The 20,705-nt window shown below is 31.2% G+C and overlaps 1 long non-coding RNA gene across 1 annotated transcript; it reads left to right on the plus strand.

Annotated features, from left to right (window-relative positions):
- The first annotated feature begins 2,739 nt into the window (after positions 1–2,739).
- Positions 2,740–5,981, plus strand: LOC136274545 (uncharacterized). Its single transcript, XR_010712955.1, has 2 exons — positions 2,740–3,101; positions 5,277–5,981. It is a non-coding gene; the product is annotated as an uncharacterized lncRNA (long non-coding RNA).
- Positions 5,982–20,705: the final 14,724 nt, after the last annotated feature.

Here is a 20,705-nt window from a genome sequence, read left to right on the forward strand (position 1 = left end):
CACAGATTATCGAGCGTACTAAAAAATGTTTTAAAAATAGATACCTTGAAGAGGCTTTTTGTTGTATAATTGTTTTTTTCAAATTTAATTACAACGCAATGTGTTTTAGTCTATGTCCTCCTGACACCTATTGGTATCGTTAACCACAACGCACAAGGGGCGGTCTCAATTTACAAAATCAATGGCCACAAGGCTGGATACCGGATGTCCGGATGTAAGATGAATTAGTCATTGTTATATATTTCTATGTCATTAAGTTATTTTTCAAGATATTACAAATATTTGTGCTGCTATATAAACAGGAGACCTACTTGCTACTTAAAGATACTGAAATAATTTCTAACTGATAACTTAAGATAATTTCTCATGCGATATAATGTAAAACTAGCGCTTATGAATACTCTTTTAAGACGAAAATTTGCAGCACTTAACGGTATCTAAAAAGAAAATGTATAACTCAAATTTGAATGAAATTACAGTATGATTGTCATGACCCTGTAATTAAAATATATCAAATTAAAGTTCAACCATTGGTTTTAGATTAATTATGGTTTAAGTATGTTTGACGGTAGTATAAATTGATAAAAATCCTTGATGACGTCATCATATTTGACATTTGTCCTGTTGATATGACCTTGAAATTTGTTTGACATAAAACTTAACACTGGTGGTGGTTGTTTTCAAATTTGAGGTCTTTACTTTGAAAAAAAAAACCCACAAGTTACGCATTTTTAAATGATATAAGACTAAATTGCACAAAAATCATATGAACATGTATGTTCCAAAATTATCAAAAAGTCGTTGTAACTCAAATTTTTTTGGCCTTGAGTAATTGATGGGTATGATTTATATTTTTTTCTTAAGATAATGGACTGAAATAAATTTGTACATAATATTAAGTGATTATTTTGTGTATTTGAGAAAATATTTCAAATAAATAATTTCAGGGGTGTTTCGCACTACCTTAATACTTGTATGGCCGTATGGCATGAATGTCCGTAAGACTGTGGCTGGAATGCCCGTATGGGACCTGAGACAAAATATATACCGTAGATTCCTAATTTAACGCGAGGAATTAATATTTGCGTTAAATCGCGTGAAGCAAGCCTTGTGGGTTTTAAAATCTCGCTTAAAATTTTCAGACAGATTTGAACTATTCAAAATTATTATGGCTGGGTCTATTTACGGATTTAAAAACAAATACTCTGAGGACTAGATATGATTGTATAATAACATTGTATATAGCAATTTTTTATGACTATGGGCGGCGGAAAGGGTAAAAAAACGTTAAAACAAAACGAACAACTTATATTTAAAACCATGCTACAATGTAAAATACGAAACAAAGTGGGGGTCAAATCCATACATTCGGTAATTTTATTAAGTAAATTTAAGATTACCAGGAGTTTGTGTGGGGGACTTCAGCTGATCTACATAAGAAAGAATTTTAAACTCTGTACATGTATTTCGTTTGTAACTTGACCTTTAAGAGTTTGGCCAAGCATGTGAAGCTTCAAATTACCATTCTAGACATCAGAATTGGAAAAAAAATATTTCATGTTTTTTTCCCGGGGGGGGGGGGGGGGGGGGCTCATTACTTTGACCTTGCTTTATTTTCATAAAAAATACCAAGTTGAATAAATATATGTTAATTCATAGCGGATAAGTTTCCATGAGATGGCATTGTTTACTTAATATACGCGATAAAAACCTAATGAAGCAAAAGCATGAATCGTTGGAAATGAATTCATAAATTTTCAAGAGAAATATAGATGTAAGACAGTGTGTGTAATACCGTCGTACACATGGTTCCTTTTTCTTACATTAACTGTGTTAGTATTCAGAACAAACATCTATTAAAAATTCTCACGGTCAATTTTTTTGTCAGGGACAAGTTCAACACAGACAATGTGATTCATATGTGTTTATTTAGCTTTGTAAGGTGTTTTAAACCAGTTTAAAAGAACTTGAGATTGTTGCTTTGAAAAGCATTGATAAAATCTGGGGGTTTTCAGTTTAAAGCTTCTTTTTACAGTTTTTCTTCAAAAAATTTCTAAATCCATTTGTGCAAGTCAACAGCATAGACGCCAAGTTTTACTTTGTCTTTTCTAAAACCTTGAATTGCTGGCTGAAAGAAGATCCGTCAAGTTTTAATGATAAGTGTTTTTTAAGAATGCATTGGAAACAATTTTTAACTGGTTTTAAAAGCAAGGTCAGGTCCTAATTACAAATATAAACTTGCATGGTTTAGAGTCACATTAGTCGGAAAAACAGTTTAGACTGAATTCCTTTCTTAACTCCGCTACAATTAAATCAGTAATTTATTGTTGTAACAATTAAGTATTAAAACCTGATTCTTCTAAAAGAATATCTCTATTTTAATTAAATAATTATAAGTTGATTAGCGATGCAAAAACTTGGGTTATTGGTCAAGATTTTATTACTAAGAGGGCTTGATTTGTAGACTATATCAATTTCTTTAAAAAGGAGTCCTGTATAAAGATAAAGCAAAATATTCAAATTTTTAATCTAAAATATTTGGATACTTTTTTCTTTCCTCAATGATACTTTATAACTTAAAAAGTCATATCTGAAAACCTCGAAAAGATTTTATGGTTAATCTGTTAAGCCTCCTTAATTAACCAGATATTGAACTTAAACAGGTATTCCTGAAGAACGCTCATCAAATAAAATGCACATCAAATTTGTTTACTCTTCCATTTCTTGGTTCTCCGCAGTTTTGAATGTGAAACTATTAAGATTTGATCACGTTGCAATACGAAACCCTTGAGACATTTCGAATTCTAAAGTATACGCAATCTTCTATCAGACATTTTTGAAAGATTCTCGAATTGACGCCATATAATCTTTGAACAAATCAATACGGTACTGATCTCTAACCTTGTCTTTATACGTGTTCAGTTTCTGTCGAGCTGTAAACTACTGGACCGTATGCATTGTTTTACAAACCGTGTTAAATGCTTAAAATAATAACTATAAAAGGGTGAATTTCTTTACATTCAGTTCATTCTCAAATGGCAAAAACAGGCGGAGGAGAAAAAACAATCTTTTGCACATTTGTATCTTCCTTTTACGTGTAGGTAAGTAAACTAACATGAAAATTGAGTCAACCGGTTGTAAATTTGATGTTTACTATATAATGCAGGATTTCGCTCTTAATTTGATCAACAAACATCCTTATAACCCGATATATAAAATAAAAACGTCGCTTCAAAGTAAGTCATTCTTGATACACTACTCGATCTCCAACGTATTTAGGGAAAAGATTCATAAACAACTTCAGTATTTTAATACGTGATTATTGTACATGTAAATTGCAAATTATTCTTTTCCTTTTCCAAGACTTTTTATGAAAAAAAATTGATAGATAAAGTGTTTAAGAGAAAAAAATAACATGGGGTGGGTTGCAGTTTTGTATCAAAATTACATGTATAAAGTGAGAAAAGCGTGTCTTGTCCATCTTTCATTGAATTTGTTTTCAATTGAAAACTATATATATAATGCAATCGGTTAATCGGAATGTAACATTTTTGTAATTCAGTTTTTTGTTGAATTCGCTATCCTTTATGCAGTAAATAAAACAATGATAATATTTATTTTTACACCTACAATATGATAACAAGCATGTGTATATAACAACAAATGTTGATTTCCTTTTCATCCCGATTATAAGTTTACATCCCATGTAATTCTAATAGGTTGTTGAACAGTTCAGATATGGTTTGTTATTGTTCTTGCATTTTCTGTTGCAAGAGCATCTAACAGACAGTATAAGTATATGATTCGGCTTCAAAGGCTAAGACTTCTATCGATATTAAGAAATTAACGTCTTTAGTTTTAGTGCTTTTTGTCAAAAACAATATGCATTGTAGTTAAAATATTTTAACTAGTTACGGAAACATTGCTTGCAAACCAAAAGCATCATACGAATGAACATAGATGTCACGTTCCGTATTTATCTATGATTTAGAAATTAACATTATAAAATATTTTAAACTCTACCTTTGACGACTCATCATATTTCTTTTTTTCCTTATCATTAATTGTAAAGCGCTACATAAAAAGGGAACTATTTAGATTGTTTGAGTTCGCAAATAATCATTATTATTAGTTTTATTTTTCGTTACTTCCTGACTAAAGAATGCTTTTTTAACACAAAGACTCATGATGTGGTCCCCCTTACTGAATCCTTTGGAAGTTATTACTGATGATGAATTTGCGGGCTTACCAAGATCTCATTTCTTCTTACAAAAATGATCATTTGGTTTCGTAAACAGAACTGCGCCACACTATCCGGTCTGTAGACTCTGTGGAAGCCTTTTTTGATTTCATTATTTTAAATGCGCAAGGTATTTATAGGTGTTTGGATAGCTTTCGCTGTTGACAATTTCATAATAAAAATGATACAAGATAGATTTTTTACCTGGGAAAGGACGCTCCCAATTGTTGTTTCATCTGACCTTCTTTTATATTTCATTAATTATTTACAGGAATTGTTTTTAACGAACTACTCGACTTTTTTAGACTGTGTAAAAATCTGAAATCAATCATAATTGATTTTTAAACTTTGAAGGTAATACATGTAAGAAAACAATGTGTAAATGTGGTTATTCACAGTTTCCCCGAAATATTGACCCTTTTTAACTTAGATAAATGAATAAAGTACCAACCAGTTTGTTAGGGCATATTCTCCAAACCGCTGCACAGAAATTTTCGAAACCCTGCAGTTAATTTGGACCTAATTAGTAGCTATGCCATATTACAGAAACTTCAAATTCCATTATTTTTCGGTAATTTTCCTCTTTAAACCTTAGAAGTCTGGTCATCATTGATTATACTTTCAGGTCCAATCTTCCTAAACCATTGATTTGTATTTACATGTATTTGAGACATTTTGTTTAGATGTGCAAATTTAGAGAATATTTTAATTCCTTTCTTTTTAAAAATTCTATCCCCTTTTAAACTTCACATATTGAACAATATGAAATATATTTGTGAAACAGTTATCAAATGCAGCTAATCTTAAACCAATAAAACTTTTAATCGATAAAAACAAAAGCATATATGTAGATATCATATTTGCAGGGAGTTTTATTTGATGCTTTCATAAATTGATTTTATGCTTTATTTAAAATTATTTTGTGAATTTAATGCATGCCATCCTATTCGTGGAAGCAGAGGGAGGGGTATGTGTGTTCACCTATTTTTATCTAAAATATTTGATTATTATACATGTTTTACATACTATCTTTCAGAAATGGATGGAATGAGGATGTGTTTTGTGTTCTTGATATTTTCCTTGATGATGATTTTCGTCTTCATAACTAACTCGACTAGTCTTTATGAAAATATCAACAGGAAGATCAGCTCAAAAGAGACGGCTGTTAAAAGTCCCATGAGGGAAAATGGAAAGCTTTTCAAAAAACGAATGATAACGCAGCCAATTTTGTCTCGAAATCACAATGAAACGCATATTAAATCACGTAGTACAGCTGCCGGTGTTCGTTTACAAAGAACGGATTTACAAAAAAGACATGTTCGCAACACCAATGAGCATAAAACAAGTAAACAATATCGAAATGCGTTTTTCAGGAGCAAAATCACTAAAAATAGAGGCAATTTCTTGAACAAAACAATTGGTTTGAACACGTCTGCAACAAGTGCGAAAAAATCCTTGAAGAACAATACATTCTGCACATTTTCTATAGAGAAAAGCACCATCATGGAAACGAAACGGAAAATAATTGAATTACAAGAACAATCAGTTCATTTGTTTTATATTAATTTGTATACAGAAGCAAAACTTGACAGCTTTTCTGAACAAGAGCGTGATAATCTGTTACACTGGCAATATGTTTTGAAAAAAGAAAAATTCCTTCTTTTGCTGCCTGTAGATTTTGATGTACTATCTCTCGGTTTGATTTTTAATTACAACGGAATAAATGCATTACGCATGAAAATTGATTACAATAATTCCATCTGCAACAAAAATGTTTCATACGCTCTTAGATCGCTAGAGTTTTTATTATGGAATGAGCTTTTTGCTAATGACACGGGGTATTTTCTGTGTAACAGAAAGTTTGGAGATGAACATGAAAATCTACGAATGCTATTGTATGTAATGACAACTGCATGGTTTGGGCATGTTATGACTTGTTCAACAGCCTTTACGAAGGTTGGTGAAAAGAAATATGAAGCGGATAAAGGATTTTGGATTTCAATAGAACCGATCTTTTGCCTTCTCCTTTCTTTACAGTTTGTTTGGGTCTTTCTTATACTTGATATTTCTTACAAAAACAAAGAAAACTGTGGGTCTAAAAATGTACGTGTGTATACTCGAAATGAGAGACCATACGGTCTCAAGCAATTCATCTTTAAATTTGTGTTTTATAAATATGAAATGAGCGATTGTCTACCACGTGTTACACGTAAGCAGTGGTGTTGCGAACCATCAACAAGAGTCATTCTGGTTTTATTGATTTTAAATACTATGTTTGGATTATATCGGACATTGGGGAGGTTTTTTTATAGCAAATATATATCCGATGATTATTTAGATATTGTTCGACCAAGTGAATGGTTTTTTTATTTATTTAGTGGTGAATGTTTTCCAGCTTTGATTGTCTGTTTGGATGTTGTTTACGCAGTTGGTTTTCCATTTACTTTTTTGTGGTTAGGTGGCAAGTTGTACACCGAATATCTATCGTCATATCCTCACTTTTTGTTTAAAAATGAGAATGATGAAGTTATCTTGAATTCTTTTAGTGATCGTTTTATAGTCCATTCCTTTTCTTTTGGAAACAGATCTCGAGTAACTCGTAGCAAGTATAAACTATATGAAAATGTAATGAAAGCATATTTTAAAATATATACTCTGTATTGTTGTTATCCTTTTTTGCCTTTTAGTTGTAATGCATATAAAGTTTGCAAATGTAGGTGCAAATGTTGTAGGATATTTGATAACGGAATTTGCAAATGTTTATGGATATTTCTAGCATTTGTATTTTTAATATTTTTTCCTTACGCCCGATAATTTCAACATTTACGTTTGTTTTCAGATCAGTCACCTACATTGTTTTTGTTGCACTGCCAATCAGACCAAATTTATTTCGATTTTTTATTTTACTCGTCACTTTAATCGTATATTATGTGAGGTACATCCACGAAGTTATCAATATGAATGCAGAAATTTTAGATTACATTTTTCAAATTAAAGAAATTGATGAGAATGAACAAACAAAGTTATTATCAAGTTCTATAGAAATGGAAGGTACAAATGAATCTAAAACAAATTACGTCACTGAAGCAATGTTTGATGCTATCTATGGAAGGCTTTTCTTTGTGCGAAAAAGACTATATTTTTTATATGTAAAAACGTGTATCGTTACTGTGTACCTTTTAATTACCGTAGAAGTTCTCCAAGATGAACCAATACCTGATTTTTATTTTCAAGAAATGTTAGTGTTATTCGTAGCAGCTTCTGGTCCTTATGCAATTTCTCTTTTCCTGAAAGCAAACAAAGACAACTATCTAAGCACCAAAAATAAATCTGAAATTGAAAGAGAATATGCATATTATACGAATAAAACAAGCAATAGAGAAGAAAATATTTTTTTTCCATCGGATTCTGACGATAGTGATGAATTGCAAGATTTCAACGAAAGACAAAGATTGATTCAATGTAACATGCATTTAGACTCTTACCATTCGATTTCTTAAACAGAGTATCGTGTTTTCTTTTTTTCTTTTGTACCTCTGCTAATATGTTTAAGTTGATTGCTGTTTCACTGCTGCTTTTGTTTTACATTTGTTTATTTTTTTACATTTTAGGTGTAAAACTAATTTGAAATAGAACCTTCAGAATCAATTTATGATTTGTTTAGTTGTGCATAACAAATTACATATATATTTTGTGATCAATTCTCATTGATATCAAAATATCGATAAATGCTTTTAGGGTCTTTAATTTTATTATTGTAAGCGTCATTAGTATATCGCTGTATCATTCAAATAAAGTGTGTAAAGCATTGCAGGTATGTTATTGGATTGCCAATAACTTTTTGAAGAAGCCCAATGGTCGTGATTATTTTTAAACTTCTTTATATCTGTTAAAGTATGTCCAAACATATTTATAAAGCACATTTGGACGAAGTCTAACAAAAATGCACATAACTGTGAAAGAATTGCAATTAAATTAGATGAATGGGAAAATATCAATTGGCAAGATAATTCGTTTACAAATTATTATTTTTAACTCACAGGAACGAAAAATGATTTTTAACGGAGATTTATAATGGGGAGTGTTGACATCTTTACTTTTTTCGGAAGTCACTCGGAATAGCTCGCACAATTTTTCAACTTTATCATCCAGGTCTATTTTATTGGGTCAAAGAATGATTAATTCAACATTTTAAATATCAAGATTGTTATAACTTGAACGAGGGTTGTTAGAAAAGTTCGCGGACAAGTTCGACTGTAAGCGCACTATTCGCATAATACATGTACAAGCGAAACTTTTCATATTTTATCTTGACGTATTTTCTAAGAAACATGTAAAGATTTGCATATTTTAAATGCACTTAAAAAAATATACAGATTAATTATTTTGATTAGATATGCTTCACGGAGCATATAAGTTTTCTAATTGTTTTATATTTTATACCCATTTTCCATGTTAAAGGGACTTGGTCACGATTTTGGTCAAATTTTATTTTACTATTTCTGTTGTTTATAATGCTTCAGTAAGGCATTTCTAATAATCAAATAAAATTTGAGAGTCATTTGTAGAGTTATAAGTAAAATACAGGGCTCACAAGTCTTTGTCATGTAAACAAGGCTCGTGCCTTGTTTTTGTTTACATAGGTTCAATATACAAGTAAAAAAATCTTTTTCCAGCTTATTTGTCTATCTTGTTATTTATTTCAAGCATGGATAAACAGTTCCTAACGTTTAACACACCAGTTTTAAATTTAATACTGAAATATTTTCTTCAACGTTCAAAATGTAAACAAACGCTTTGTTTACATTGCGAAGAATTTCAAGCTCTGTAACTCGCTTAGTACTCAACAAATGACACTCAAAATTTCTATTAAAAACGCCTTTCTTAAGCATTGTAAATTATAAATATCGGAAAAATATGTTTTGCCCAAAATTGTGATAATGCACCTTTAAGAATATGTATAGTTTAAGCGCATAAAATAACCATATTTCATACATGTATGAGATCACAATTAGTTATGAAGGTCATTTGGTAAAAGTTTCAATTAAATTAAAGTTATCAGACTTATTATCGTAGTGATCGGATTACATCAGAGGTGTTCCGAGTTTGAAAAGGAGGGAAATAGAATGCTGCTGGTGAATGGTTTTGATAACTATTCATCATGGACAGATAGCACGGAAACTATTTTCCGGTTAGATAGAAAAGCATATTTATGTAGGCGCCCTATAGTGATCAGTTTGTCTGTCTGTCCATCCATCTGTCTCTCCGTCCAAGACCGCTTTTCCGGAGCAAGGCTTCTCTCCCTTTGGCTAAATCTTGCTCATACCTCATCCACAGAGTGCCTTTGGGTGAAGAGTTTGCAGTGACCTTGAACCATGTCGATAGGTACATGTATAAGGTTAAGGTAATAACAGAGTTATGTATTAAATTCTTGTCTGGGGCATATGTTCTCTCCCTTTGGTCCAATCTGGCTAATACTTCACTCACAGAGTGTCTATGGTCAAACAATATGCATAGAACTTAAATGAATTTTTAAGGTAAAGTGTCAAGGTCATATCAGATCACGTAAAAATCCCTTTTTCAGAGCATTAAAACTTTCCACTTAGCCCTATTTGGCTCACACTTCACATAAATAGTGCTTTTGGGTAAAGGGTGTGTAGTGACCTTGAACCTATTTTCAAGGTCAACTGTGAAGGTCATAGCAGAATTATATGAAAAATACTTGTACGGAGTGTATCTTCTCTCCCTTTTCTCCAATATGGTTCATACTTCACCCACATAATGCCTTTGATCAAAGGATATGCAATGACCACACATGATATTTGTAGATCAAGTGTCAAGGTCATATCAGATCACACAATAATACTTATAAGAATATATATGCTCAAATTTTAGCCCCTATTTGGGTAATACTTTACCTAAGCAGAGCGTTTTGGTTAATGGTGTGCAGTGACCTTGAACCAAGACAATTTGAAGGTCATAGCAGATCTCTTTAAAATCAGTTTTAGACCGTAGATTATTTCCCAATTGCTTAATCTTGGTCAGATTAAACAAAATGCTTGTTCATGTATGTTAGGGGGGATGAGATTGAATTAGAAGTTCTATGCCAGCTGGAGAAATTTCTAAGTTAGAGGTCAAGGTCAAAGCAAAATTCTCTGAAATTGTTTTTATTGTCCATAATTTAAGTGGGCCCCTTTATAATGGTCAGTTAGTTTTGTCTAGTTTATAGTAATTTTACCTAGAAAATATATAATAATGTAAACTATACGTCGATAAGTTTCTAATATTTGATGATGCACAAGCACACAGTCCAACGGAAGGACGAACCTTTGAAAAGCAGTGTAGAGGAAAAGTTGCTCATAATGTTTTAAACAAAATGCTACCTAAAAGTTTTTTGTTTGTGGCCCTGTTAAGGAGTTTAAGGGTTGGTCCTTAAAATACCGTTGTTCAGATATAACTTGAACGGTCAACAATTCTTGAACACTTGATGAACAGAATATGTTTATATTTACGAGACCTTTTCTTTGATATAAAAAAAAGGGGATGGTCCGTCAAATTAGATGTCAGGGGGGCTCTAAAAACTTTTTGTAATAACCAGAGCAATAGTTGTTTTATTAATCATTTACGCAAAAAGAGCTTATCAAGCTAAATCGAGAACTGAAATCCGTTTAAAAATCGGATGATTGATTGCGGGATATAATCATTAAAAAAATAATTTTTATAGACATTTTGATTCTGCATTTCGGGTTTATTGAATATATGTTAGTTTTAAGTTAAATGAACTTGTACCTTAAATAATTCGGAAAACACATTCGACATTTTGTTGTTAAGTTGTTTTCTAAATCGTTAAGGTTTTTGTTAATTCGTACTTAAAATCATTCGGATTTTGTTTATTCGTACCACGAATCATTCGATTTTAAGAACAAAGAATAAATGACCCTTGGTCAACGTCCCATAGTAGGAGCTTTTTTTGCAGTATAAACCTAATTAACTATGCAACGATTTTTGCATAGTCATCGCCAATGAGTGCAACAACCTTTTTAAATGGCGGCGTAAAATTTTAACCATGGTTAAAAAAATAAGTTAACCTTAACGCACACGGGCCGCCATGGTTTTGAAAGTTTATTTTTTGCCTATGTTTCAGAGCATAATAATTTTGCAATAACAATGTTTTGTCATACATGTATAGATGCAATTTTTAGTTTAAACTGGCCTTGTTTGTTTGAATTTCTCTCTTGTGCTCTTCAATTCAAAATTAAAATTTTGCGGTATTCTTTCTTGTTGTTTACTTTTACAAATAATATCCTTTATGTTCTTTGAAAAATGATATTATTTTCTATTCATCATTATAATAAGATTTGGACCTTGTTAGGTACATGAACCGATGAAACTTAAAGGGGCATGGTCACGATTTTGGTCAAACATTATTTTTTCGATTTTAATGTTTATTATGCTTCAGTAAGGCATTTTTAATAGGCAACTTAAATTTAAGTGTCATTTGTTAAGTTACAAGCAACTTACAGAGCTTACAATTCCTCGCTATGTAAACAAAGCTTTTGTTTACATTTTGAATGTTGAAGTGAAAATTTCAGTTTTAGACCTAAAATGAATGTGTAAATCGTTAGAAACTGTTTATTTATGCTTAAAAGGAATAACAATATAGACAAATCATCTTGAAAATGATTTTTTACTGGTATATTGAACCTATGTAAACAAAAACAGGGCACGAGCCTTGTTTACATGACGAAGAATTGTGAGTCCTGTATCTTGCTTAAAACTCATCGACGGGAACCCAAATTTCATTTGATCATTAAAATTGCATTCATAAAGCATTGTAAATAATAAAAACAGAAAAATAAAATTTGACCAAAATCGTGACCATGCCCCTTTAAATGTACTATACGACAGCTATTGTTGATGTTTGGATATTACAAATATCTGATAATTATCGCTATTGATTTCTAAGAAGAATACTTTAAAACCTCCTAACCAATATGCAGTCTTCTTTAATTATATTCCATTAAAGATAACCTTTCATTTGAACAATCTTGCGAACCTATTGCCTAAGGATGTGCTAAGTCTAGTTAGAATTGACCCTGGGCCAAAATACATGTCCAATATTATTTGGTGTCTTGGACATAATTCTAAAGAAGATGAATTTGTAAAAAGTTAATGACGACAAGACGACAACAGCTTCAACGACACTGACAGCCACCGTAAAATATTAATCAGAAAAGCCCGCTTGAGCTTTCGACTTAGGTGAGTTAAAAATAGACATTTACGGTTTCCTAAAGGAGAAACCATGTTAACATAGTTAACTATGTTCTTTTGAATAATCATATACATGTTATCAAGACTATAGCTAAAGGATATGTTTGAGATTTTTTTCTGAACAGGCAAGTCTTAAATTGTACAAGATATTATGAAATCGAAATATAATTCTGTGCCTTTTAAATTCCATTTAAATGTTAGGGGAAATGCTATGGATAGTGATTATTGAAAATGAATTTCAGACTTTAAACATGACTACTGTACTACCTGCAACAATTCTAGAGTATTCAATGACACATTCAGTTTCCTCTCTCTCAGTATCTGTTTCAGGGTTTTGGCGACAGATCTGTTAAAAATATAGTTTATCTTGGTAAGCAATCGAAAATGTATGTTCTCTTAAACTGAAATATGCGTAGGCAAGTTTACTAGCCCCTGTCCTAATATGTGTTTTAAAAATGTACTGTGTTTACTCATATAATACTGTTATGTATGCCTAACATGTACGTCTCACTCTGTTATGAAGTTCTCAATGAATGACAATTTTTTTTCGAAGATCTTATAATATGATCGCCAAAGGATTTCGAAAGGAATGAACGAATGAAAGAATGGTTCTCAAACATTGTGAAGGTAGTTTGTTTAATCTTTCAGGAAATAGTGTTGAGTCAAAAAGAATAATTATTAATCAAACTGATAAAATTTCTAATGATTAAAGATAACATAACTCAATCACACTGCATGCAATCATTAATTTACTTTATCAATATTCAAAATAACAATCAACTATATATATATATATATATATATATATATATATATATATATATATATATATATATATATATATATATATATATATATATATATATATCTAGATGCTAGCGCGCATCATGGAATATGCCAGCATAGCCATTGCTATTCATAACGCCATGTTCACTAAATAACGTTGTTTATTTCTTAAATGTGTGTTTGCGTGCATGCATTTGTTTATTTGTTTGTGATGTTTACACCTACTGCGTAATAGGCAGAAAAGTACCACGCTATGGAGTATGGTATTCCAAGAAGAAGTGTCACTGCCTGTAACCAATCCACATCTGTTCCATCTTGGAAAACTAAAATCATGAAACTCACCTAAATAAAAATTACATTTAGTCGGTCTCTATCTATCTTTAACGCTTCGCAATGTGAATCACTGTTAATGATTTATGAAGTGTAACTTTCATATAAAGTTAAAATCTCACCGCTATTTGAGCATCGAATATCAATGCCGAGAAAAACAACGATGCCTTCTTATGTACTTCTAAAACGCAATTATAAGGAACCATAACAAAAATAATACAGTAAGTACAAAATTGAACTTCTATTCAGATTTAGAAAGATACATGTTATAAATCATGTTAAGTACCGTCTAAACGAAAAAAGGGCATATGGAACGAAACGACCGAGCCCCTACTCTATCGCTGAAATTAAACTTGATATGATCTAATTGACTAAGGATATGAACCGCTTTTTGTTGGCTGATCAAAAGTTTTTCGCCAACCAAATAGCATCTTTATTACGTTTTAAGTATTTTATGTACTTTTATCACCATTAATAGCAACAGGTATCACATACCACTTTTTTCAGATTAAATGAATCACTATTATTAAATAAATCTAACTCTTTTTAACTTACTTAAATATTACTCTTTGACAATTTTGCTGTACTTTAAACCTTTGCATTTCAATATGTTTTTATTCAGAAAACTTGTTCAAAATTAAAATCAACTCCTAAAAAAGCATTAGTAACGGACAGACTGACTGACAAACTAAAAGATGAGAACAAAATGCCATCAACAACCGGGATATGCTTTTAAAGCAACTTTATTATCATAATGATATTCTTAAGAGATCTTAAATCAAAGTGTCTGTAAACCTATAAGAAAATGCAGTAGTTGTTGTGATTGAATGCAATAATTTTAAAATGAAAGCTCATTTTTAAAAAAAATTGTTCTTCTTCTGCTTTTAGGTAAACATTTACAGTCATCTCTAGTCTGGAAATTCTGCATGATATATAACATGTACTTCTGCTTATTATTTATATTTCACAATGCCAAATAAACTTATTAAATAAAATAGTTCAGGACAAATTAGAAATTTCGATTGATAACTTGTATACAAAGTTGATTATGACATTGATTTAATGAAATAATAATTTGTAATAGTATTAATGGTTTTGAAAGGCACATGCATTTTTTATTTGTTATTTTACAGAAGTGTGCAATCTTTGATAACTATTTTTAGTTTTGAACGAGTTTTGTCATAATGTATGCCCCCTCCTTTACAATGGTATAATTTTATCTAAGTTTTTGATTAAAAATTTAACCAATTAATATGACATTGCATTTGTTTTAATCTTATACAATGAGGCATATTTGTGCAAAGGTTGAGGAAATTCTATTGGGAGTTTTTTTTTTAATTTACTAGAAAATTGAAATGGAGTGCATATACACACATACACACATACACACAAACATACATACATGTACGAGGGTCAATCAAAAAATACGAAGACTTTTCTCATAGCTATTTTACTTAATGTCATATCAATACTAAATTTGGTAGACATAATTTAGCAACAGTTTCAAACAGTTTGCAAGACAAAAAGTTATTAAATTCCTTTATTTCAAAGAATTTTTCAGAATCTAATCCTGCAAAAATGAGGTCACGGCGCACGGTCAAAATTTTGGGTTTTGTCAAGAATAAACCATATAATGTTGAAAGTAATATCTCTATAAATTGGGCTTAAAACAAAATAATATTGAAACCTCAAATTAAGTATAGTCATGGTATACTATGTACCAAATAATGACGGGATATGTTGTTTTGTCGAAGAGATATTAGTAACTAAAGACGGAGAGTCCTCTTTAGAATTGACTAAAAACATCGACGTCGCTGGATGTCACGGCGCAGCGAGAAGTACAAACAAAATGGATTTAACTCAGAAAAAAGCCGATACAAGCTGTGAAAATGCTAAATGGTGCAAAACATAAGTCAACAATTATTTGCAAGCTTGTGCTTAAATGTAATAAATTGTGTGGGGGTGATGGTAATTGTATTTTGAATATAAAGCAGTCGGAAAGAGAGTAGAATATCTGTAAATATTTGGTAAAAAAATAAGTAACGTCAACCGACGTTCAGGGTTTTCCTTACTGTAAACTAAGAGATACACGGTAAGAAAATGAAAACTTTGAAGAACTAACTTATGATCCTCGAACAAATGTGTGTAAATCAGATGTTAAGGGGTTCAGTGCTATTTTAAATTGTAAGGCGAAAGGACAAGAGACTAAGCGTGATAAAAAGATGGGGTATATCTACAAACTCTGCGTCTTTAATCTTGACGTCATGTGTCGAACGTTACCGTGCGCCGTGGTGACAAAACATGTTGTTTTTAAAAAGGGGTAACAAAAATACCGTTTCATCAAATGGACTAAAACGTCGCATATCAACAACATAAGTGTTGGTGCACAGATTAATCTGTTAAGTATGACTTTTTTGAAAAATATATGATAGACAGCCACCTTGACTTCGTATTTTTTTATTGACCCTCGTACATACATACACACACATACGAACACACACACGCACTGTAACGATGCTTTATCCCCTTCGCAACAAGTTGCGCGAGGGGATAATAAACTAAAAAGTAAACGTTAATTGTATGACCAACAGAACTATACATGTACAAAGGTACCTTAATATCCAAACCCATGATCCAGTGACTGCGAATTTCAGAGTTAACGTTTTTCAACCAAAACACGTACATGGTTTGGATGCGAGTTACAATTTTTTGAAATGGAAATAATAGAAAAGACAACAAATATTATCATTTATATTTCCAATATAACCCTAATATATATGTATATACCATACATTCCCGCGGCTTATCATAAACACATGCATTGTTTTCTGTTAAATGTTCAGAAGATGAGATTGATTTTTTTAAAATATTGCATTAGTTTATATTGATTTTGATTGAAAAAAAATTGGCCTGAGGAAGGAATTTGGGTATCGTAATCTTACCTTCTCCTGATGCACGCTTTAAGTCTTTTTCAATATAGTTCTGGTAGTTTCAGAAAGACTGAATATGTTCAAATGTTAATTCACGATGGATGTGAAAGGCATTGATATATGTGTGTGACCTAAACTTACTTTAAATATATGTTAAGAATAGATAAAATTTGTTGTATTAATATCTTCTTTCTGGAATGATTATTTATAATCAATCAAATGGTGTGGGGCCTATACCATTAAGATATACCAAGTATAATTTAATATCATTTATATATTTTGTTTTAAGGAAAATACAACAGGGCTACTTAAGTTGCATTCAAAGAAATAAAATATAAATATTATAACATTGAATGGAGTTACGCTTGGCGATTGACGTTCTTATTATTTTGTTTATGGTTAAAGTGCAGTGTAACAACAGTCGATTTAAGTTGAGGATTTGAGCTGTTGTTCAAAGAACCAATTCTTTTTGATAAACAAGAGTAGCAAACCAATAAAGTAAAATGCAAAGCATTGTGTACAAACCCATTTGAAACTGTTCCTTCCTTCGACATTAACTGACATTTCTACAGTGAAGTACACCAATACCAAAAGAGTGGCTAAAACAAAAGCAAACAGCTCGTACTCTTTTTCTCGTAAAACACCATGAACCACATAAAAGGCGGCGAAACCTACTACCAAATTAAGCCTCAAAGTAGTCAGGTATTGCTTTAAAAAAACATAGTACATAATTTTATGACATGATAAAAGGTGATCGCTAAATATGACAAATAAAGGAGAATAAATATAATTCATAATTTTATGACATGATAAAAGGTGATCGCTAAATATGACAAATAAAGGAAAATAAAGCAGACACAGTATCCATGTACATGCAGGAACTTTAATAGCATAAATGATGGTTTAAGTGGACTAACCTCCATAGACAAAAGGTGAAATCAGCCCTGTCAGCGTTACCAGAATTGATGACGGGAACGAATTGGTGAATTAACAATATCAGGGCAATCAGAATGTTTAAGGTGCTATTACATAGAAAAATCTTCTCTACACATTGTAATCCTCCCAACGTCTTTGTCTATAAAGAAAAAGACGAGATAATTAAAAAAAAAACACATTTAGATTATACAGTTTAAAAAATTATTTAAGTCCTTCAGAATAGCACATTTACTGGTTGTCCTAATAAAGTTAAGGCAGTGATACTGGAATAAGTGGATTATCAAATTAAAAGTGTTCCGCTTAAGTTATTGTTTTCATTGACGGACAGTGGTTTTTGTCTTTTTATCAGAAGTTTGTGGAGATGTTCTTCAAACATTTTTCGGTGTACCTGTGTAGCGACAAAAACAATGACTAAGGGGTCCCACTAATTATAAAACACAATGTCAGTTTTGTAAGAAACAGAGAAAGGGTTTGTTTACGACTTCTCTGATAAAAATAATCCTTATAAACTTTTGACTTCTGATGGAGCCTCCCTCCGTTTTGTTTTAATGTTTACTTTCAAGTAATATAGCGATTGTACTTTAAATAAGCAAGACTTTTCCTGAGATTTGATTCACAGTAGAGCAATGGAACAGCATATTTAATGACAATTAACTCATTTACTGGATCCGCAGTACTCTGAAGAAAAACAAAACGCAAAAAGAAATATTGTAGTACATGTACATTGCGTAATAAAATGAAATCGTCCTCTGGTTATCTGTGGCTCATATCAATGTTTTACCCAAGTCGACACATTATGTAAATATTGCCTGCTTGGGAGGGTAACAGTTGTAATTGAAACCCCTGGAAACCATTGTCAACCGACGCGAAGCGGAGGTTGACAATGGTTTTCGAGGGGTGTCAATTTCAACTGTTATCCTCCCAAACAGGCACTATTTATTTTTATTATACTGAATGTCTTTATTCTACAGAATTTTTACTGCTTTTAAAGAGAACATACGTGAATTCTAAGGCGAATCGTGCGCGCATAATTTACGCGCATGTTACAATTCGTTGTGTTACATGTACCATTGCTAAGTGTGTTGCTGACGCTGAGGGTAATAGAACAGATTATCAACTGCGTTTAAACCAATCAGATTTCAGTATTTAACATCAAAGTATAATAAAACTATATGTTGGCGCGCACTGATTCGCGTTTTTTAAAGTGATGTTTTTGTCGTAAAATCTTTATATAAATCATCTCCTCCTTTTAAACCGGCTTCAGATGATTTATGAAAATAACGTAACTATACAACACCGTACAACCAATTCGAATCTTTTCATTCAAGTACCGTATGATATATTCAGAAAGGTTTGTTTACCAGCTAGATAGCAGACGTTCACTGACCAGGAGGTAAGAAATGTTCTTTATTGCCAGTCTTAAACATATATTATTCTCATAGTATTTGGTCAAAAGTAAAGTACTATACTTGCTCTTTTATGACTAATCTCGTTTTTTAAGAGACATTGTCACATTAAAATTTTTTATCCATTTCTTGATGCAACTTTTATAAAAAATGCAAACGTTGAGGTTTTGGCACTAAGAAAACTAAAACCAGAAGGCGGTCCGTTATTTGATATACATTTAGATATTGTAACTGTATTTCTGCGGGATAGTTTTTTTTTATAGCATTAATTAATATTATGCATATTTTTTAATGAATTAAAAGTAAATTTGCATGTAGACGTATGTTATTCCTTTAAAAAATATTACACATTTTTTGTTTAACTTATAAATGTATAGTAGGTCATAGAGTTTCGTGTTAGGTGCGTTTTTATCTACAATCTATTCGGAAAATTTCGGAGTTTTAATTCTTTTCAAAACAATGTATCAGGATCGGTATACGGGACATATTAATTAAAGACCTCAAATACTAAAGACCTGAATGACATGAAATTTTATATTAATGATATATTTGAATCATGAAATGACATCCATATCAATTATTTACGCAAAAAGAAAAGACCAGAAAATATGAGCTGACCTGAGTTTTTAAAATACTTTTGAAAACCCCATGCAATTAAATAAGCATGATTATCTTCATAAACTGAAGTGTAGATATTCTACAATTCAATACAATGCAACAAAAAAAAAATCAAAATGGTTTGAAATACATAATCTCCAAGAGAATAATGATGAGTTGAACTTTGTATTAGAAAAAATGTACAAATCAATGTGTTCTCCTTTACTTCATACTATGGCAATGGTCACACAATTACCGTTAGAAATGCTTACAGTAAAGAACTCGATTCTTAATAATGATAATAGTAAAATGTGAAACTTCAAAACGTGTTGCTGAAAATATATTAAAATTTACCTTAAAAAATTAGTAGAACCAACTCATTATTTTCTTTTTTGTGGTGTGTTTTTATGTTAATAACCAATGATGATTCATACACGTATAAGTTTGTTGCGGCCCATTTGACGCTTGCGTCAATATGATTTCTTGTACACAGATGTTTTACAAATTAGATAGGTGTTTCATTGGCTTCCAGTCTACTTGCGGTATGACTGCTGTTCGTCTCTAAAAGTATTTTGTACAAAGAAAATGAAAACATGTCTGAATTTGCCTTCTCGTTCGTTGGCTTTTTAGTTGATTAAACTGAATTTAAATTTTAAGCAATGCATGCATTGTAGGCAAAATCTATAATAGATTATACATTTTGGAAGACTTATACATCACATAATATATACAATCTTATCGATTAAAGAACCAAGTTAAATGTTAATGTTCATGTTTTCCGGCTTAGTTGGAATCAGGCGGGGGGGGGGGGGGAATTACATTGTAAAATAATGCATTACATTACCATTACTTCATGAATAAGGGCATTAAATTACCATTACCATTACTTAATTTTTTTAAAGTAATGCATTACATTACCATTACACGAGTAAAGTAATGCATTACTTTTACTCTGTGAAAAGTCAATACGTTTTAAAAAAGTAATTTAAAAACTAAATAAAGAGTTTTTGTAAATATTTCATAAATAAAACATGCTTAAAATATTTACAGGTTCATGTTCATGTTCACTATCAGGTTCAAATTAATGACTTATACAAGATTCCTGTTGCACTTGTAGTTATCAAAGTAAGGTTGGTCCCGTAACATTAACACGCTAATGGCGGAGTTGACAATCCCTGTTATTTATGTCTCTGATTTTTAGAGTATGAT

This window comes from Magallana gigas, chromosome 4, assembly GCF_963853765.1.
Source record: "Magallana gigas chromosome 4, xbMagGiga1.1, whole genome shotgun sequence".
Classification (NCBI taxonomy): Eukaryota; Metazoa; Mollusca; class Bivalvia; order Ostreida; family Ostreidae; genus Magallana; species Magallana gigas.